Source organism: Emydura macquarii, unplaced genomic scaffold (genome assembly GCF_026122565.2).
Source record: "Emydura macquarii macquarii isolate MOO-44397 ecotype Brisbane River unplaced genomic scaffold, CSIRO-AGI_Emac_v2 contig_1876, whole genome shotgun sequence".
NCBI classification, from domain to species: domain Eukaryota; kingdom Metazoa; phylum Chordata; order Testudines; family Chelidae; genus Emydura; species Emydura macquarii.
Window position 1 is genome coordinate 14,265,569 of NW_027132013.1, and position 21,194 is coordinate 14,286,762.

At 41.6% G+C, this 21,194-nt stretch overlaps 1 protein-coding gene across 1 annotated transcript in view; it reads left to right on the plus strand.

Moving 5' to 3' along the window:
- Positions 1-379: 379 nt before the first annotated feature.
- FUT8 (fucosyltransferase 8) overlaps positions 380-21,194 on the plus strand; it is a 278,111-nt gene continuing 257,296 nt past the window's right edge. The window contains exon 1 of the mRNA XM_067557732.1: positions 380-672. The gene's annotated coding sequence lies outside the window, so the exon portion shown is untranslated. The remainder of the gene's footprint in view (positions 673-21,194) is intronic.

Below are 21,194 nucleotides of genomic sequence, written 5' to 3' on the forward strand. Positions count from 1 at the left end.
TCAGTATGCTCTGCCAGCCCCACACGCGGGGCTAAAGCCGTGGCGGGCGGCGGCTCCCGGGTGCGCGGCCCTGCGGTGAAGGGGGGGCTGCCCCGCTCCCGCCGGGCCCCGAGTGCTGGTGCGCAGTGGAGCCGTGCCCAAGGCACAGCCTCGCAGGGTCCGGCCTGTCTCCGCCGGGCAGCTCCAGCCGCGCTCCACGCGCCAGCCCCGAACACCACGGCACAGCCACGCGCAGCGCTACTCTCTGGGCCAGTCGCGGTCGCGTGCCAGCCTCCCTGGCTGGCGCATGCGCGCGGCTAGCCTGTCTCCCCACTTTACCCGAATCCTCCCCTACGAGAGAAGAAGCCGTTCGCCAACCCAGCGCTCACAGGCTGCTGGGTTCTGGTGTGCGCGCGCGCGCGCGCGCCCAGCGCTCTTCCCATTACACTCCGGGGCGCGCTCCCCGTCCCTGGCGCGTGCTCGCTCCGCGTCCGCACTGTCTGTGGCTCGCGCCCCCTCGCTCAGTCAGTCGGAGGCTCCGTTAAGCGACGGCAGGTTCCTGCTTCCGTCTTTTCACTCGCCTCTCTCCTCCCCTCCCCTCCCCGGCCGCATTCGCGCGCGCCGCTGGCGCCTCCTCCCAGCCGGCACCCGCAGCAGGAGCAGAGCCCCCGGGCGGGCGGCGCTGACACTCGGGTAAGGGGCTGGGGGGGGGGATGAGGAGGAGACGCTGGGAAGCGGGTGGGGAGCCGAGACCGGGCTGCTGCAGCCGCCGCTCCTCATCCCTCCCCGGGCCTGGGCTGCGGCGGCTCGAAAGCTGCTCGGCAGCCGCTGCCGGTGGGGGAAGGGGAGAGCGCTTCCTCCCCTCCCCGCCCCGCCGGGTGCCAGCCTCCCCGCGCGGCGGCACAGCCCAGGAGCCTTGCTGGGGCCGGGGCCTGAGTCGCTCGGGAGCCGGGGGCTGAAGCCCTGCGCGGAAGCGGCGGGGCCGATCGGTGGCTAGGACACGGGGGAGCTGCGCGTGAGCCCCGAGCTCCCGCAGCGAGTCACCGGGGGGAGCGGGGTGCGCGGGCGGAGGCGCTGCTCCAGGGGCCGGGCTGCCGAGGGGTGCGGGGAGCCGAGCGCTGCGGGGAGCGCTGTTGTCGTCCTGTGCGGCGCCGCCGCTGCCGCCTCTGCGAGTGAAGTGGTGTCGGCAAACTTCACTCACCCGGGAGCTGCCCCGGCCCCGCTGTCGGTCTTTGCAGGGTGAAATGCCGAGCAGAAAATGCTGGTGCCGGTGGGAGTGGATCCTCCATGAGTCCGCTTAACGTAAAGGGCGCCGGGCCCGGGAGCACAGAGGAGTGATTGCCCTACGAGCCCGCTCCGGAGCCGAGCGCTTGCCCACACCAGGCTCTTTAACCACGTTCCAGCTCGTATTAATGGACAGGGTTTTGAATTGTGGTCTAGGCAAGGCACTGGCGTTTGTTCCTAGCCATGTTTAATTCTAGGGATGCTATGACCGCAGATTGTTTATGGCAGCGCCAACTGTGTGCTAGTTGTTTTCCAAACACTCAGAAAGGATGGGCCTTGGTTTAAAAAACACCGTGTAAGGACAGCGGTGAGGAGAAAAGACACTATAGTAGTCATGTTACTTACAACTTATTATACCAGTCATCATCTTACTGTTGCCTTGTGCTCTCAGCTGTTTGTTGTTTCACCTTGTTGTCTCTAGTCAGGCAACATATAGCATTTGAGTGTAGAGGTTCAGATATATACTACATGTTGTAAGCTTGGGGCCTTAGACTGTAAACTCCTTGGGACAGAGACTGTCTTTGGGTTTGTCCACACTGTGGAATCTATACTGACATAGCTATATCAGTATAGCCTTATAGTGTTGACACAGCCTATCCTGACAGAAGGGATTTTTCTGTGGGTGTAGGAACACAGTATCCCTGAACAATGTGAGCTACACTAAACACTCGTCTGTTGATGCAGCTATGTCTATGCTGAGGGTTATGTTGGCATAACTATGTCAGGGGTGTGAATTTTTTACACCCCCCCATGACTGATGTAGCTATGCCTGTATAACTCATGTGTAGACCAAGCCTGTCTGTGCAGCACAGAGTAGAGTGGGGCTGTAGCCTCCCCATGCTACCCTGTTGGTGCTACCTCAATACAGATATTAAATAATAATAAATTATGACTGGGGACATACTTGTGTTCTGCTTATAATTAGAATTTACAGTAGTGTTTAGTTGACACTAGCATTTTTAATAATTTTCTATCAATTTCTAGACATCATCAGAGCTCAAGGGGATACTTCAAAATGGCCACTTAGGAGTGAGGTGGTTCTTGGGTTTCACAATATTGTCACTCCAGTTCCGTTCAGAAAATCATCCTCTTTTTAAGTAACCAAAACCTCAAAGTTGTAAACTACGTGGGGAACTATGAAGGCCAGCCTCCAGTAGGCAATTGATATTTGCTGATTCCCTGTGTGGTCATTGAAGACAGGTTTTACAGTAATCTTTTCACATGTATTGGAGAAAGTTCAATATCAACAATATTTATATTGGTGATTACAGTTTGAATGTATTGTATTTTGGGGTATTTTAATCTGTTTTTGCTTGGATACTACAGCTGTACAAGCTTGTACACTGCCAAAGTTGTATGAGCACTTGCCTAAAATAATTTCAAGCTGAAATCATTCTGCATTGTGCAGCGAAGCAGTGTTTTACTAAGCTTTTCCCCCCCTCAAATACACACAACAAACGAACCAGTTTTTCCATGTGTAAAATGTAATTAGTTATTCATATTTTTGAGCAAGCTATTCAATAAAGAGGATAAAGTAAGAAGCAGACACTGGAATGCTGAATTGCACAAGTTCAATATCTCAGACACAGACAACTAGAGATAGATGTGTATTTGACAACTGAGAAATTTAGCAGGTCTTTTTGAAAGTTGTAACTCTGCTTTTTCTCTTGTTCCTTGCTTTGTTTAGAGTCTTGTCTGAGTAAATTAGCTGAGTAACTGAAAGGAAACTATATGAATACAAGAAGAGGTGTAAAACACTTTTTTTATGTTTGCTCAAGAACAAATGGATTAGTTAATAAAAGGATACTAAAATTCATAGGGTTTTACTTGTTTCTATAATCTTATTTTAATTGTTTATGATCACTATATTAGGGTTTCAAAATAACCTGTTCGTTTGAATGTATTTATGTTGTAGTGGAATTATGTTGAATATGATAAATATTTTAGACTGTTCCTGAAATACCCATCTGTTTAAGAAAAGTTTTGATCTGTTCAGATCTATTGTAGCTGTATAAATGAGAGTTCTGCTTACCAGTTTTATTTTAGTTTGAATGAGTTTCAATGTCTTGTTTCTGGATTCTGGGTATTCATTCTGTGATCAGTCGCTTCAGCATAATTTTAGGGATTCAGACAAAGTGATATCTTCTAAAAAAAATAGTTGAATTTGGGTATTTGAATCTTTTATATAGTCAGAGTTTAAAATAAAAAGCAATTACAATGTTGTTAGGTTGGTCTGGAGGGGGAGCTAGTGCCAAAGCAAAATAAGACTTAATTTATGCTATAACTGTTCAAAACCCTGCAGATCTATTTCCAGTTTGATAATGGGATGTACCAATAATACCATAAAGAAATGTAGATAATGCATGCTATATCTGAATGTTTATAATGTATCTGTATTAATGTATGCTATACATCATGTAAAAAATACATACACATTATATATATGTATGTAATACATGTGTCCCACATGCATTATATACACATACATAATATCATATGTGTTTGTGTGCACACACACAAACTCCTCTACTAGCAGAACATTATTAAGGTTAGAAAGTCAAGCACTCACAGGTGAGGAAATGCCAGAATTAAGATAGGTTGTACAGCCTTAATTCAGACCCATTGTGCATATGCATTATGATACAATCTTTAATTACATGATCACATACTATTTTTCCACAGGACCCCTGCCTCTCAGTGCATAGAATAGATCTGCTCTGGGGAAGAATCAAGGTTGAGTAGTAAAGTAAGCTCTCGTCTGCAGGATCCTTTCTCCATTTGTTGCACAGTTTGGAAGGTGTATAACAAATGAGGCAAGGGGTTTGTAAGAAGAGAAAGGATGATGTCTCATGATTAAAGCAGATGAATGCTGCCCTGGAGAATTGGATTCTATCCCTGCTACAGAGTTCCTGTGTAATACTAAGCAAGTCACTTAAATCAGACTTTCCACAGGTGGTTACTAATTGTGTGTTTCTCATTTTCTGGTTGCCCTGACTTGAGATCCTGGAGTCTAATTTGCAGAACTACTGAGCACTGACAGCTGCAGCTGAAGTCAATGGAAACTGTACTTCGAACATATATTGCACTAAATAATCCTAAATACTCTGAAAAAATCAGATTGGGCACCCAAATTTAGTGGATCCTTTTGACCTTAATCTTTGTGCTTCAATTCCTCATCTTTAGAATGGGGATGATAATAGTCCCTCACTTCGCAGGGGTCTTGTGAAAATAAATGTATTAATGTTTATGAAGTATTCAGATACTACAATGATGAGCATCATAGAAAAGCCCATGAGGAATCTGATGATTCTGTTTTTAGAGCAGGGTGTGAATAGTATGCAGTAAAGAAGGTATGGGACATCACATTGAACAGCATGGAGAAAACAAAACATCGAATAGTTGTTCGTTAAGCAAGCACCATCTATCCTATGAACTGAATGAGGTGGGAGTTCTGTGGATAAAATGGTAATATGTGATCATTAAAAATTGTTTCACAATGCATATGCACAAGGGGGCTGAATTAAAGTTTCACAGGCAATGTTAATTCTAGCATTTCCTAACTGGATCTTGGAATATTACACATGTTTGTATCATCTAATTTCCTAGGTTTTTAAAAAGCAAACTGAAAAAAACAAGAATTTCATTTGGTGGCAAACAGACAGCCACGTGAGTCATCAGCAGGGTTGGAACCTTAAATCAACTATACAGATGTTTGCCACTTGTGCTAATGAAATAAATGATAGCAGTATTAGGCTGTCACCATCTATGTGGACTAGTACTAGAGGAAACAAGACTTGCATTTTGCCAGTAGGTTTCACAGTTGTTTGCTGATAGTAGACAAATGGTAACATGCAAGAATCTTGTATCCCATTCCAAGTTATAGAGAGGGGTGTGTTCTAGTGGGCACAGAGTCTTTTGCATATTCTCCCCCAGGGTGATCCCTTCTGATCTATCTCTTCCATCTTGTCCCTGTCTTAGTACTCTCTCTTCCCCACTTTGGCTCCTCATCCCAATCCTATTCTCCTTACCTAACCAGTCCCAGTCTCTGCTCGTCAGCTTTTCATCTCAGCCTGTCTTCTTGCCCAACCAGTCCTTCTTTCACCCCTTCAGACTCCCAATCCCAGTGTCCCCCTCCATTGCCAGTCTCCTTGCCCAGCCAGTCTCAGTTCCCGCTCTCCTGGGCTTTCATCTGGTCTGTTTCTCTCCCTTACTTTGACCTCTAGTTGCCCATCCTCATTGGATCCTAGTGCCAATCTTCCTTAAGGTTCTTTGGCCAATCTCAGTATCCTGTACCCTCCCCCCAGATCCTTGTCCCAATCTCCTCATTTAGCCAGTCTTGGTTATCTGTCCCTCCTCTTCCCCCCTCAACGACAGCTTCTCATCAGATCAGTCTTTCCTCATGCTGCTGGTTCTCAGCTGCATTTCCTTTGCCCAGCTAGTCCTAGTCCCTTTTCCACTTACTGGTTCCCAGTCCTCTCAGTACACCATTTCCCTTTCTGGCTCCTGGTTGGACCTTGCTCCCCAGCCCCAGTTTCCTACTTCTATTCCTCCCCCTACCTCAGCAGATATGGCTTTGCATTCATATTGAATAGCTTCCTCCACTTCATTGAGAGCATAGGAGAGATGTAGCTCCCTGCTTTCATTTCAGGTGCCTGTATCTGGATGCAGCACAGCCTCCCAGAGCACAAATTACAGAGGAAATCAGCCCCCTGAAGCCTAGGGCGAGAGCATGCTCACTGCAGATGGAATCTTCAAGGAATTTATCTACTACAATTATTTAATCTCTACTGAGATTGTGTGAACTGTGATTTTTTTTTCCAGAAGCTAAATTTGGGCAGATTTTCATAAGAATGTCAAAAATCACATCCCTGACAGAAAGGCCTTTCCTTCTCTGACAAATTTCAGGTCTCTGATCCAATGCATGGGGCTGCTAGAACTGTTCAAAGAAAAGATTGCTATTTTTTTTCAACTCAGGCAAAACAAAATATTTCCCCCTAGCCTTGTTCTTGAAAAGAGCTGAACTCTTTTTGGTGATACTTTTCCAAGAAAATTCAGCCTAGGTTAAACACTTAGAATAGAAAACTTCAGTCTGACTGGCTGAAATTTGGTGAAGTTATATTCAGCTGAAAACTGTCTTATAACAAAGAGTGTCTGGCAACCGTATATAGGTGGTGCCTCCAGCCTTGCCTCTAATATAATTTATACGTATTTTTGTGTATATATGGCTTATAATGTAACATTTTAATTTCCTTTTTATAATGATGTAATACTATTGAGAATTGGTTGTCAATTCTGAGTTTAAAACTCCTGATTTAAAGCTTTTGTGTTAAACTTATCCCATTGGGTGAAATCTAGTTAACTCACATTAGTAATCTTGAAAGGAATGTAACATACAGAGATGAAGTGGAAGGAGAAGAGGATGTTCCCATGCTGTTAGTCTGATCACAACATTTTTGTTAAATATGTAGCCTCAAGTCTTTAAACCACAGCCACGCCTCAGGCAAAGTGCTATTGTTAAATGATTGTCAGGAGGTGCTTTAATTGTGATGCAAGTTTCCATCCATAGAGATCTTTGAATGATACTTTACTGAAGATCTCAACCCCTCCACTGGTTGGCAACTTTCCTAAGTGATGTTTTCTGCAACAAAGCATAGTGAATTACCAGGTGATCTATCAGTTTTACCTAGTGCTTTCATACATCAGCCAACATGAAAATGTCATCTACATAATTTACTTGTTTGCATATATAATGTTCAAAATAAAATGGAACACTTCACAGCTGATTACAGAGCTGTACAAAACAATTCTGCAAGTGTAGAATTTGAGGTCTGCATTGACACTAATTATCCTGTGATGCACATTGAGGAAAAAAAGTTGGTATGCTTCCACAAATCAGAGTCGCAGATCTTCAGCATTCTTTCACTGTATGTCTGCTTGGTAACCTTATAGTGCTAAGGTGAAAGTAGTTATAGTTTCTTTTAGAGGTAGAATAGCTTATGAGAGAGATTTAATAGTGAAGAGTGTCACACTGATAGTTTTTACTTTGTAGAATTAACAGTTTTTTAAAAGTTTGTGGAATATTACTTTGCATATCTTCTGACAGATGATTCTGGTTTAGTTTGGTTAGTTACTCAATTTTTTCTCCCCAGGATATCTTTGCTAAAATTCTAATATATGGTGTATTATAAAAGTATTATAATACTACTTAGTGCTGTTCCAGCTGCTTCCTTTATCTGTCTTTAGCTTATTGAATTGCTTGGGTTAAACTTTTCTATAATTTAGTTAGCATTTATATTGTAACAAATCAATGTTTGTATGATGAAAATAGTAGCTGTCCTTAGACTCTTTCAGATCTGAAGACATTTTGAAACCTGTTATTATTTTTGTGTATATATACAAATTTGTATTCAGACAGACATACACCAAAAAATTAGAAGCAAGTTTTATGAACAAGTCAATAGCATGAGCTGCATGTACGAGGTGAGCGTACAAAGATTACTTTTTTAACCTCCTTAATTAACCGTTCTCACTCTAGAAAATAGAGTGATTGGCGGCATAAATCTTAATACTTTGTAATAGAATAAATATTCATCTGCTGTGAAAGGTATGGTCCAACTCTGTATACAAATTCATTGGACCACTGCTGAGCTGTGATCCCTCAGAAATTCAGATAGTACACACATGCTTTTTGCCTCAACAAAATACCTATACAAAAAAGCAATTAATTAAATTGGTGCATTAATTTATGGTAACTTCCCTCTTGACACTTGGTGAGTACAGAAATGATTTTGTTGAACAAGAAAAAGTGACTTGTTGCAAAAATGTGTTTAAAGTATTAAAATTGACAAGGGCTTTAGAGGTCTCTTTTCACCTTCCCTACCTTTCGTTTTGACATCACCATAAGTGAGGAATGTACTTGAAAAATCATTTAGGCAAGCAATTATGTGCAGCCAGAGCTTCTGTTGTGCTTGGAGAGGGCCCAAGAGATTCAGGATCATAACTAAACATTTATGGCTATCTCTTGATTATGTGATATTAAGTAGCAAAAAAAAAAAAAAGTTAAAATATGATTTTATTTTTCTTAATTTTTACATAATATGTAATGATACAAACTGTATAGAAATTCACATAGTAAATTAGACCAGAACTCTAGTGATGTAAACTGTCCAATATAGCCAGTATAAGCTGCTGCAGAGGAAGGTACTGTACGGTGGACAGGTTATTACATAACAGCCAATAGTGAAAACATCTGCCAATTCTCCCCAATAATTAGGGCAATCAGGACTTACAATATTTCAGGTGAAGGTTCCTAATAGTCTTTTTCAGTTCTGACTAACCTGAATTATTGCTGTTTGAAAGTTTTGTCGCTTCACTGTTCATCCACTTGATATGTTCAAAGAATTCTGATTAAACTAGAGAAGCATAACTTTCCTTTGCCAAAGTAGTGTTTGGTTGTCCCTGCCACGTTATGATCAATGTGGTTTTAAATCTGTTTTTAATGATTGTTTTACACAATTTACCTGGTCTCGACATAAAGCCTACTGGTCTGTAATTTCTAGGATAAAAAAAAAATTAAGTGAAACATTTGCTTGGTATCTTCCAGCCTTCTTGTATAGTAGCAGGTTTTACTGAATGAATGCCATAAACCAATGATTGTCATCCGTTACTTCACTCTCAAATACCTTAAATTCTGAAGGAATACTGTCTGCTCTTGTTCCACCATCCTTTTATTTTTAAAAACACCTAAATTCCTGACAGTAGGTCATCTTTATTTGAAGACAGCATCTGGAGTAGCATAATGGGTTCTTATATTTCTGGTAGTGTTGCCTCAGCATCCCTCTCTTGGCACCTGGCCTTCCCTCTGTGTTCTGCAGTCTTCATTGCTTTTGCCTTCCAGCCAAAGGAAAAGGCCACCCGTTCCAAGTGGAAAAGCTCAAAATAAACAAGCTTTGTCTAGACTCAGTCCTTTACCCTTGCTGTGCAGGATTGCTGTCCCTGGGATAAACAGGGATCTTGGGATCCTGGGATCTTCCCTGGGCTACAGATTACCTCTTTTTACCTCCTGGGGCTCCAATAGTTCTTTGCTCTATTGATGCAGGGGTTTGAAAGTGAGGTTCCTCCTAGCATCTCTGGAAGCTGAAGCCTGATGCCCCTAAACAAAGACTTATAACAGCAATTGAGCTTCCAGCTTACCCCAGTGCTATGTTGTCTCAGCTTTTACTTCTTCCATCATACACCTCTGTGCCCTTTCACAGTCAGTTCTCACAGGCCTTTTCAACAACCCTATTATTGAAGTCAGAGTTTCCTAAACTCTCTTGGCAAAGAGCTCCTCTCCAGATTCCATCTCCCCTGGTCTTTCAGTACCACCATCGGCTCTCTGTAGATGTCTCGGAGCCCCTCCTGGCTTCTGTAGAAAATCTCACCCCACCCAAAATCTTTACCCAACCCTGGTCTGTCCTTCTGAGCCAAGAACAACACTTTATATAATTCTGGCACAGTCACATGGCTTCTTTGTCACATGACCCATCTGGGACTACATCTCCCAGAATTAGGGAAACATCTCCCAGAATTTCTGTCCTGTAAAGGCCTGAGCCCCCAATAAAAGGCTGATGGGTGGTGTCTGTTCTTTAGGGAGCCAGCATATGGTGTGGCACATCCTCTTCAACATCCTCACCAATGAAGACTGATGTAAAACTCTTTGCTGTTTCCTTCTCTTCTTTAATTGATCCTTTTATCCCCTTGTAGGAGTAAAATAATAACCATGGTTCATTGTAGTAGCAACTGATGCATCAAGTTCTGGGGTGCTCGGTAAACTAGACAGAAGCAAACAATAAGCATTTCAGTGCAACCAAATATAATGTTATGCATCTAGGAACAAAAATGCAGGCAGTGCTTACAGGATGGAGGATTCTGTCCTAGGAAGCAGTGATTGAAAAAGACTTACAGGTCATAGTGGATAATCCGCTGAACATGACCTCCCAGTGTGGTGCTGTGGCCAAAAGATTAATATGATCTGTGGACATATCAAAAGGGGAATACAAAGTACGAGTAGGGAGGTTATGTTACCTTTATATTTGGCGCTGGTGCAACTGCTCCTAGAATATTGTCTGGTTCTGGTGTTCACAATTCAAGAAGGATGTTAATAAATTGGAGAGGAGCCATGGCAATGAGTAAAAGATTGGAAAACATTCTTCAAAGTGATAGAATCAGGGAGCTCAGTTTGTTTAGTTATGAAAGAGAAAGTTAAGCAGTGACTTCATCATTGTCTTTGGGTATCTATATGGGAACTGAAGTCTGATGATAAAGACTCTTCAGTCTAGCAGACCAAGATATAATAAGATTTAGTGGCTGGAGACAAAAGCTAGGCAAATTCAGACCAAAAATTAACATTAAAATTTTTAACAGGGGGGGTAATTATCCATTGGAACAATGTATGTGGATTCTCCATCACTGGCAATTTGAAAATCAAGATTGGATATTTTTCTAAAAATGTGCCCTAGTTTAAACAGGAATTAATTCAGGCTAGGCCTGTGGCCTATGTTATGCAAGAGGTCAGACTAGATTATCACAATTGTCCCTTCTGGCCTTATAATTTATGAACCTATACTCAAATATTCCAATTAAGATCAAAACTCTTAACTTCATTAGGCTCTGTATAGGTGCAGAGATCTATCTATGTGGCTCCAGTTGCAGGATTGGGGTCATAATCTGTACATTTATTGCCATGAGGGTTCCAAGTTGATAGTCGTCCTTTAAAATAACCAACATTTAAAAAAAAAGTTCCCAGCTGAACTTTTACTTTTAGAAATAATTATAATGAAGAGAATTCCAAATGTAAGACATTTTTCTTAATGGTATAAGAGCTTACTAGAGGTTCAGAATTTTTCTTGAAATGTCTCTCAATCTCCTGATGGAAACATTTTGCTAGTTCATGTGAAATGAAGCTCTCAAATTTAAGTTCTAGTTGAGAAGTTAAAATCAGTCTCTAATTTATAACCCTACACAGCTGAAGTGGGAATCTGGGAACAGATTTAGCAGTAGAGGCTCCATCCTTGAAAATATTTTCCTGTATTAGTTTTTCTTTTGGCATTAAGAAGGGAAGCTTCCCTTCTCATGAATGCAGAAAGATGGAAATTCTCTTTCAAACACATACTGGCCAGAAATACCTAAAAGATGAAGGTGGGCTCTCCAGTGATGAAGTCTAGGGTCAGTGCCCTATAGAGAAGCGAGCCGCCAGAGCTGTTGGGAGGATGCTGGGATTTTTACGAGGATGCTCTCCTTAAGTCTTGTGTGAGTATTTTCTTTCATGTCAGCCTCTAGTTAATGTGTGTGTGAAACCTGAAGTTGCACCTTTGTCTAGGCCCTAGAAGGGTGAAAGAACTTTGTTTCTTTGCTGCCTCCACAGTTTTTTGGCTTCTGAGTGGAGGATGTGTCTTCACTACCCTGCACTCCTGGTTGCTGAAAAAAGAGGGTGAGGTCTTTGCCACTGGATGTCTTCTTTAGATTGTATCTTGGGTCCTGTTTCCCCCATGAATAACTCTTGCAGCTGTTCATAGCTGTCTCTGGCAGCAGCAGTGTGAAATTAACATGGTCTTTGAAAGCTGTAAATTTCACCTGGCTCTGAATGGCAGCACTAAAGTTAACCAGAGTCTTGTTAATTTCATCTTACTGTTGTTTGGCAAAGCAATGAATAGAAGCAGGGACATCAGTGCTGTGTGACTATAGCTTTGGAAGAAGATACTAGGTTCTTGTTTGAAAGAAACTTAATTTAAAAAAAAATAAAAATTACAGCTTAAGTGCTGCAGAAATTGATAGCATGGGTGCCCCTCATTAGCCAGATCAAGTTGTCTGCTTATCTGAGGTAAGTTGAAAGTGTAATTTTCAAGTTCTGTGTATACACTTCTTTTTTTTTTTTTGGGTGGCTGGGGGAAAGATTTATATGGAGGTTACAGTATAACAAAGGTCTTTATGGCATTACATTTGATGTTGGTGTTGATTTTATACCGTGTACTCTCTGGACTGTTGAATAGACCCTCTGAAAGTTTGTATGGGGGTTCTCTTTGCTCTTTCATAACCCAGCCTTCACTTTAATTACAGATGTGTTGGCCCTGGGTTCGGGAGTGCACATGGAGTCCCTGCAGACTCAGGGTCATTGGCTTTCCAAGATGTGAAAGCTCATATTTATGTCAGGGAATTCTGAACTGTTTGTCTACCTTTTTCAGCCCTCCTTCTACATATCAAGGGAAAAACTCTGCTAGTGTTAACAGACAATGCAGCAATTGTTCTATATGAACAGACAGGGAGGAGCCCAATCTACCCGATTGTGCTGGCGGGGGGAGGACTCTCTTTTGGGAGTTCTACATAGTTAACTCCATTCCTCTGAGAGTGGCTTACCTTCCAGGAGTGCAGAATAGTGAGCGGGTCCTTTGCTGATCATCACAAGTGGTCACTGTGTCCAGACGTGGCTAGATCCATCTCCCAGCTGTGGGAACTCCCCAAGTGGACCTGTCTGCAGCAATCACCAACAGAAAATGTCATCAATTTTGTTCCCTTGGCATGGTGGTGTCACAGCTCAGGGTAACTGATGGATGCCTTCCTGTTACTCTGAAGAACATCCTACAGTATGCCTTCCCTCTGATTCCACTATTGCCCAGAGTCTTATCCAAGACTATGCTTACCTCATACTTAAAGCACCAGGTTGGCAACACTGGTTCTTGACCCTACTAACCTTGTCAGTCAGTCCTCCATTGTCTCTCTTATTGGATCCAGACATGGTTCTCATGACCATGGTGCCACCTCACCCCAAGCTGCAGGCCCTCCATTTGTCAGCATGGCTGCTTCATGCCTAACTCCATTTGAAAAGACTTGCTCAAACAACATTCAAAAAGTACTTTTAGATAGTAGAAAGTCTTCAACTTCACAGGATAAACTTCCTGAAACTAAGGGTATTTTTTTTTTGGTTGTAAAAAGCTAATACTCCTGCTCCAGAAAATTTCCTCCAAAACAATCACACACATGCACAGAATGTGACAGTAAACTGGATAAGATGACATACCTTGGAAGGAGGAGAGTGGGATCTAAATCAAAGGAACTGTGTGTGGGTTCTAACCAATGAGAAATGTCCCTGTATCTTATCACCTTTAATATGGCCTTCCCCTTAGCAATCAATTTGCCTGGAAGAGTCACTCTGCTTGGGACGCTATCTGATAAGATATTTCTTAGACTGACCTCTGAGTAGGTTCATAAAAATAATCTCCTGTTTGCTTGAATCAATCCACCTCTTTACACTTTCTGTCCTAAATCGTCTCTGAGGAAACCATCATGTGGGGAGACTTTCAATTAAGCACCCAACTCCCATTGAAAATCAATGGGAATTGGCCATTTAACTCCCATTTGTACCACTGAAAATATATACTTCAGTTACGGTCAGTGTGGTAAAATTCCATTTGTGTTGAACAAAATTGGAGGAAATCCTATATTCTTTCTTGTTTTATAGAGGGGACCTAAAAAGGAGTGCAAAATTTCCAAATCTACTCTTTATAAGTGGATCATGTCACTACTTTTCAAGTCTAAAAATATTCAGTAAAGACCACTTCCCCCACCAAACCTGCAGTACTCAAGGCCTCCTCAAGCAGACACCTACTTCCTGGGCAGAGAAACACAGAGGTTCTAATGGTGAGGGCTGCTGTGCAACAGACTTGCTCTTAAGTGCATTCTTTTTTCTTTGCTCTAAAAGATATATTGGACAGAGCTATAATGTCTGACTTGGATTAAGTGTACTCCTTGGTCTCCTGTGGTAAAGTCTCTTGTACTAAAAATACACTGGAAATATTTTTAGGTTTAGTGTTTTGGGGATGTTTCACACACACCCCCCCCCCCCCCCCCCGCCCCTTTGGTGGAGGATTTTACCTCTTGCTACTACCCATTGGTACTGTACTAATGGAGCAATGGATACCCATGTGAGAAAGCATGAGGTTAGAGATAAGAGCACTTTTTTTTAAAAACAAGTGTTTTCCAAGTAGGTACCTGTTGCTCTAGTAGAACCCACACTGGGTTTTGTTTGTAAAACTTGTTCTAAGTTCTATTACTTCAAAGAACACAAGAATAACATCACTGATTTTTTTTATGAATGGATTTGGATTTAATGAGGGAGTATGTTTTTAGCAAAGCATTTAAATTATTTAAGAATAAATCCTATCTGAATTATGTCTCCTCCCCCTCCTCCCCGAAATACTTTCTGCGCATACATAGTTATTAGTCTTTGAGAGCACCACAGCTGATGCGTAAAGCTGGCTGAACTCTCAATGTGGTTCAAGTGCTACAAGCATATCAGAATGGCACCTAGCACTGAGAGGTTTTGGGTGAGTGAGTGTGTGTGATGAAAACAATTACAGATTGCACCTTGGATGTGATTCTATACTTCTCTTAAGAGGTGCAGGATAGAACTCTGACCCCAAGGGGATGTATGGTCTAATTTGGCTTTGTCAGCTTTGTGCCCTCCTGAATCTGGCCTGTTCTATGGTCCCAGGGGATAATTTAGACAGCCCTGAGACTAAGTTACACTGGCCTGTCCTTGGCTGTCTATGACCCACAGCACTGTGGAAACTTGCAATTCTGTGTGCTACAGCTTTTCCCTGATGTGCCCTTTCTGCCCTAGCATGCCACTCTATGCCAAGACTTGTGAGGGGGTCCTCAAAAGGCAGCCTTACAGCTCTTGTCCACTGTTCCTGCTCTAGGGGAAATCATCCCCTGGCCAAATCTGGGATTTTTAGATAATCTCTTTTAAGTTGCCCCAGCCTTTTTAACTGGCATGAAGGAACCAGAGAGGTGAGGATCTCATCTCTTGTGTCTAACACCTCTGAAATGGGAAACAAAATGTTGAAACTCCATCAGAACTGAATAATGGAGCAGCAGCTAACCACCTGGAGAAGTAAAATTAAAGATAAGGAAAATAATTTTGTCTGTCTTGCCCATATATTTTGGATGATATCATGCATTAAAATGGTCACTGCGCCTTCATTTTGGCTGTATGTTTTAGTCAATTTTTCAGGTCTTAACATAAGAAGTCCCAGACCTTAGATTTTTTTTTAATTCCTTGAATGGGAATTAAGGGCACGTATATATGAGCAGCCAGCTTGATACCAGTCACTTCAGTCCACATTTCTGAAAAGGAAAGGCCTCTTAATATATAAGCCTCAAGCAAAATGCTAGATTGGAGGCATTTTTTTTTTGGTTGTACTTAAAGTAATTAAAGAGATGAAATTCATCCACTGAACTTTTAGAAAGGTTGAAAATTGGCTCTTAATCCTTTTGTAAATGTTCCCTTCAAGCCTCTGGTACTGTTTGTATTGCTGTTCGTGTCATTTTATTTTAAAGGTGCATCTTGCAAAGATGCTTGAAATGCAGCTTGACAATACTACTTTTTACATCTTTACAGCTTTTCATAGGAATGTGTGTCTAATAGGAAAAATGGAGAAAGATTCTTTATAGTTTTGGTCTTTTTGGATGAGGGAAGGAGCTCGTTAGTCCAACAGTTTGTAGGCAGCCTATGTAAAGAATGTAGAACAGTTGTAATATAATCAGTGGCACAGGATGTTACTGAATTCTAAACAAAATGCAAGTAAGGAGAAGCCCTACTCAGAGCTTTAGTAAGAAGATATTACAATAATCAAGTCTCATGGTTCTAAAGTTGTTGTTTTTGCAAAGTTGGCATGGAATAAATAAGGGTGCAGTCTGTACATAATAGTCAACTGAGAAAGCCCTCTCATACCATATGTGACTTATAGGTGTTTTGATGTAAGGGGCATGGTTTGAAAGTAACCCGAAGCTTCATAAACTAACTTGCTACTGCCAAACAAATCTCCTCAGTAAATTGGGATACAAAAGCAGAGCAAAAGTATCTTCTACCTGTACCCAGTAGCAAGGTCTCTCTTCTCTCAAGGTTGAGGATGAGCTACTTGAGAAATTAATCCAAGCGTTCTTTCAGTGCTGAGCTTAATGGGCTACTCTGAATCCTTAAATCGAAGACCCAGGTATACATTTTCATATATAACTTTGTCTAGATGCATGTTTCCCTACGTTTGCAAATCGACATGAATATTATTACATTACTTACTTTAAAGTAGAGAATAATAAATACCCTCTCTAACTGGAATTGCATTATGTTAAGGTAACTTTAGAACCACCTGCCAGCCCAAATAAATCGCACCATTATAGTGTTTAGCCGTGTTAATTTTTTGCAAATGAAATTAAAAGTGTCAGCTCTGAAATAAAAAGAAATTGGAAAAAATGGATTCTAGTGAACAACAGAAAATGAAGAACTATACCATCAGTTCTAATTACAACATGTAGTCTTTATACATAAAGACACCTCTTATTTACACCCCTAATGCTTTATACATAAGTAAGGGAATGTTATTAGAATCAAGGTGTTATACTTTTATGGGACTAAAAAGGCCTAAATACGTGATCTTTCATATGCTCATGTAAAAGGAAGAGGTAGTGTTCTTGCAAAAGGTTTGCAATATACACATGATTTCAAGCTAGTTTTAGAAAAATGTTAAAATTGGAAAAGAACATATCCTGACAATGGTAATTATTGGAGGGAACAAAACTTCTAATTCATTCAGTGATTAGAGTAGTAGCCAGTAGCAACTGCTACAGTTAATGTTGTGAAACAGTTTCCATTACTGCCTTATTTTCATACAGTATTTTTTAGCTGAAATTCTCTGTGCTTGATCTATTTGAAAGTGATTATTTCCCCCCAAAATTTTGAGGAATATTCCATCAGCTTTTTTGAGTTTGGAAGGGTGGGGAAGTGGAGTACACTTTCCACTATTTTTAACAAAACAAAAAAACCCTAAATACGCTACCTTTGGATATATTTAGTCTCTGATTTTCAGTGCTTTACACATTTAAATAACCATTATTGTCACCCTTATATGTTCAGGTTTTTTTGCTTTAACCAGGAAGCTGTGCACCTACCTTTTTGAAATAAGTATCTGAATAAATTTTATTATTGTAACCATGGCCGTGCTCACAGCATCCTCTATGTTGTTACTCTGTTCATTGTCATGCACAAAATTACATTGTAAGCTCTTTGGGCAGGGATCAGATCACTCTTCTGTAAAGTGCTATTGTAGGCTCTGTAAAAAATAGCGATTTAATTTTACAAATAGAAAACCTGAGTGGTAGTGACATGCCTATGTCCACACTTGCCTAAATCAGTATGAGAATCCAATTCCCCAGACTAGTAGGCTCAGGCTTAATCCAGTATATAGCAGTGCCTCCCACATTACTTAATGCCTTTTGCCTCACTTTCCCATCTAGAAAATGGGGCTACTATTCACATTCCTCTAGGAGAGTCATGACACCTACTTCATTAATTTGTAGAAATGTGCTGAGATCCTCAGACAGAAAATGCTATGTAATTATAAATTCAAAGTATTTTTATTATAAATAGACCTCAGAGTTTGTCATCTCAAGCATTAGCCATGTGTCGGAGGAAAAAAAATCAGTACTTTTAGCACAGTGATTCAAGTCAGTGATTTTTAAAATTCTGTTTTAGATTCTGTAGATTGATTCAAAACTGCTGTGGTTTGGAATGCTGGGCTTTCACAAGTTCTGGGGATCATCTTACATTCTGGACCATTCAGCTTTAAACTTGCATAATTTAAAAAGTTTAAATGTAGCTTGTTTTCTAGACCTCAATGAGACTTAAAAAATAAATCTAATCTGAAATCTGTGTGCACTATATTTTAACTTACTGTATAAAAATGTATTTTAATTGAAGAGTGATTTGACAGTGACCATATTTAAGGCATTAGCATAAGTAGGCACTATTTGAAAGCTGAATTTTCATCTTTCACCTTGTATTTACTGACTTTTGCATGCTTTATTTCCCAACTGTAGCATTTCAATATTTAAGTAATTACAGATGTATAAAGCTCCATGAAAAGGCAAATAAGTGCAGAGTGGTTTACCTGATGGGGGGTTCCTGTTATAACATCTAAAATCTAAACATCTTTTTGTGGCTGTACAGCCATCAGCTTCAGATCAGTATGGCTACATAGCTCTAAATATTCTCCTTCCCTTTTTTCTCAGTCGCTGTGAAAAACACCATCCTCCCTGTTACTGAAGCCCATAATCTGGGTGTCCTCATCAACTCAACCCTATCTCTAGGTCCTCTCTAGAAGTTGATGGTAATGAATATAAATCAGAATCTAGGAATTGTGGAAAATAGATAAAAGGAAGCAAAGTGACATAAGGAGAAATCTCTGGCCAGCAGAGTTGGGGACAATTAGAAGGGGTTTTTAAAATATATTAAAAACAAAAAGAATCCTGATAATGGTATTATTCTATTACTAGACAGAAATAGTAGCATTATCAATAATAATTCAGAAAAGGCATAAGTGTTCAATAAATATCTGTTTTGTATTTGGGGGGGAAAAACACATGATGTAGTCTCATCCATCCTCTGATAACACCCTTTCTTATTCCACTAGTGTCTAAGGAGGATGTTAAATAGCTGCTATTAAAGATAGATATTTTAAAATCAGCATCCAAGAAAACTTGCATCCAAGAGTTTTAAAAGAGCTGGCTAAGGAACTTTCTGGACAGCTAATGTTGATTTTCAATAAGACTGGGAACACCTGGGGAAGTTTCAGAAGCCTGGAAGTAAGCTAATGTGTCAATATTTAAAAAGGGTAAGCAGGTCATTCTAGGTCTGTCTGTCTGAATATCAATGCTGGACACAATAATGTGACTGAAACAGGACTTGATTAATAAAGATTTAATGGAGAGTAATTAATGCCAATCAACATGAATTTATGGAAAATATATCCTGTCAAACTAACTTGGTATCTTTTTTTTGGGAAGAGATTATAAATTAGGTTGATAAAAGTAAGATTCTACCTATTTATTCTAGAACATATCGTTATGCTTTCTATACTGATGTATTACAAGAGGATAGACCTCAAATGACATCCACATGACAGGAACGTAGATTGCTGTCTCTACCTATGCCATATGGGCCACCTTAATGGCCTTGCTGGGATCTGTGGGCATCCTATTGCTCTCAGTTTACACTGAAGTCCTTGTAACACTGGCGGGAACAGAGAAGAGCACATTCGCCTCAGCCTCTCTTTACTACCATGTATGCCTGGGGAAGGGACCTTTGAGGAGCAAGAGGCAAGGGCTGATTAAGGAGGTGACACCGCTTACTAATGTTTCCTCCTAATTTCCTGATGAAGCTGTCGTGCCTCCACCACCTTCTATGGCAGATGACTTCAGGCAGCTAAAGGAACTGATGAAGCAGATTGCTGATGTGCTGCAGATTCCCTGAGAGGGGATTCAGGAGTCCCATCATAAACTTCTAGATATTTTATATAGTTCTAAATATAGGAAGATTGCCATTCCAGTCAGTGAAGCTTTTATAGAGCCCACCAAGACAGTTTGGCAACCCCCTGCTAGCACACTATCTACCTGCAATTGGTAGATAAAAAGTATTGTTCCATCTAGGGAATCAGACTTTCCATTTTCTCACCCAGCTCCGAATTCCCTAGTAGTGAAGGCCATTAATGATTGAGGCAGACAACCTAACTCAGAGTTCACTCTGTACAGTAAGGACCACAAGAGGCTCGATCCTTTTGGTCATAAATCCTGTGCTTCAGCCATATTTCAGTTCAGGATAGCAAACCATCAGGCACTCATGGCCAAATATGACTATTTAAATTATAACAAATTCAATTATTTTATTGATCACCTGCCAGAAGAACATTGGGACCAGTTTAAGTCCATTATATACAAGGATCAGCTCCTGGCCAAGACATCACTCCAGGCATCCTTGGATGTGGCAGATATTGCAGGGTGGTCTGTCTCCACTGAAGTGATCATGAGAAGATTATCTTGGTTACAGCTGTTGGGCTTTCCAAAGGAGGCTCAGAGTGGTGTCAAAGACCTCCCCTTTGACGACCACAGGGTCTTTGTGGATTCAAAGGATACATTCCTGCATCCTTTAAAGCAGTGTTTCTCAACCTTTTAAGTAGCAAGTACCCCCTAACTTCTGAAAATTTTAATAAGTACCTGAACACTCAATTTTCCATGGGATTTTATATTTACAGACTAATGTGAGCCATATGTTGGAAGAGGGCTGAGTATATAAGGCCGTGATAAGACAGATGTCAGATCTAATGTGGGTAGGATTACCATCTTTACTCCAGCGGTGTGCAACTCAAGTATGTACCTGGGCTAGAGGTGATGTTGGCCAAAGCCAGGAGGCTTTGAGCAGCATGCCAATGCTGGGGAACAAAAATCGCAGTGCCAATTTTTTTTGCCATAGATTTGAGAGAAGGAAGGGGTGAGAGAGAGAGACGGAAGGAGGACAAGAGAGACAGGAGAAGAGGGTAACTGGTGGAATCTGGGGCTGTCATAGTTTCACTGATGAGATGAGCAGTGAAATTGACAAGTTTTCTGGGCACTGGGCTTTGAGCTAGGGAGGGGGACTTCTACCTGGGCAAGTTGCAGGTGGCTGCCAGCCCAGGAGGTGGGTGACTGCCACCCAATCCGAGCTGGGGCAGAGGAGGGATATGGGCAGGCAGGTGTCTTCAAGCTGGGGTGCGGGTGGCTGCCACCCAGCTGTGAGCCCAGCTCACAAGACGCAGGAGACTGCCACCGGGCTCCCACCTGGGAGCTGGAATCTGGCAGGAAGCGGGGGGCTGCTGCCTGCCTCCCTCAAAAGCGGGCGGCTGCTGCTCGCTTCCCAGCTGCAACTGGGTGGGAAGTGGGCGGCTGCCGCGTGCCTTCCCCAAAAGCCAGCGGCTACTGCCTGCCTCCCAGCTGGGACTGGGTGGGAAGCGGATGGCTGCAGCTTGGCTTCCCAGGATTGTGGTGGCTGCTGCCCACCTCCCAGCTGGGAGCTGTGACTGGGCAGG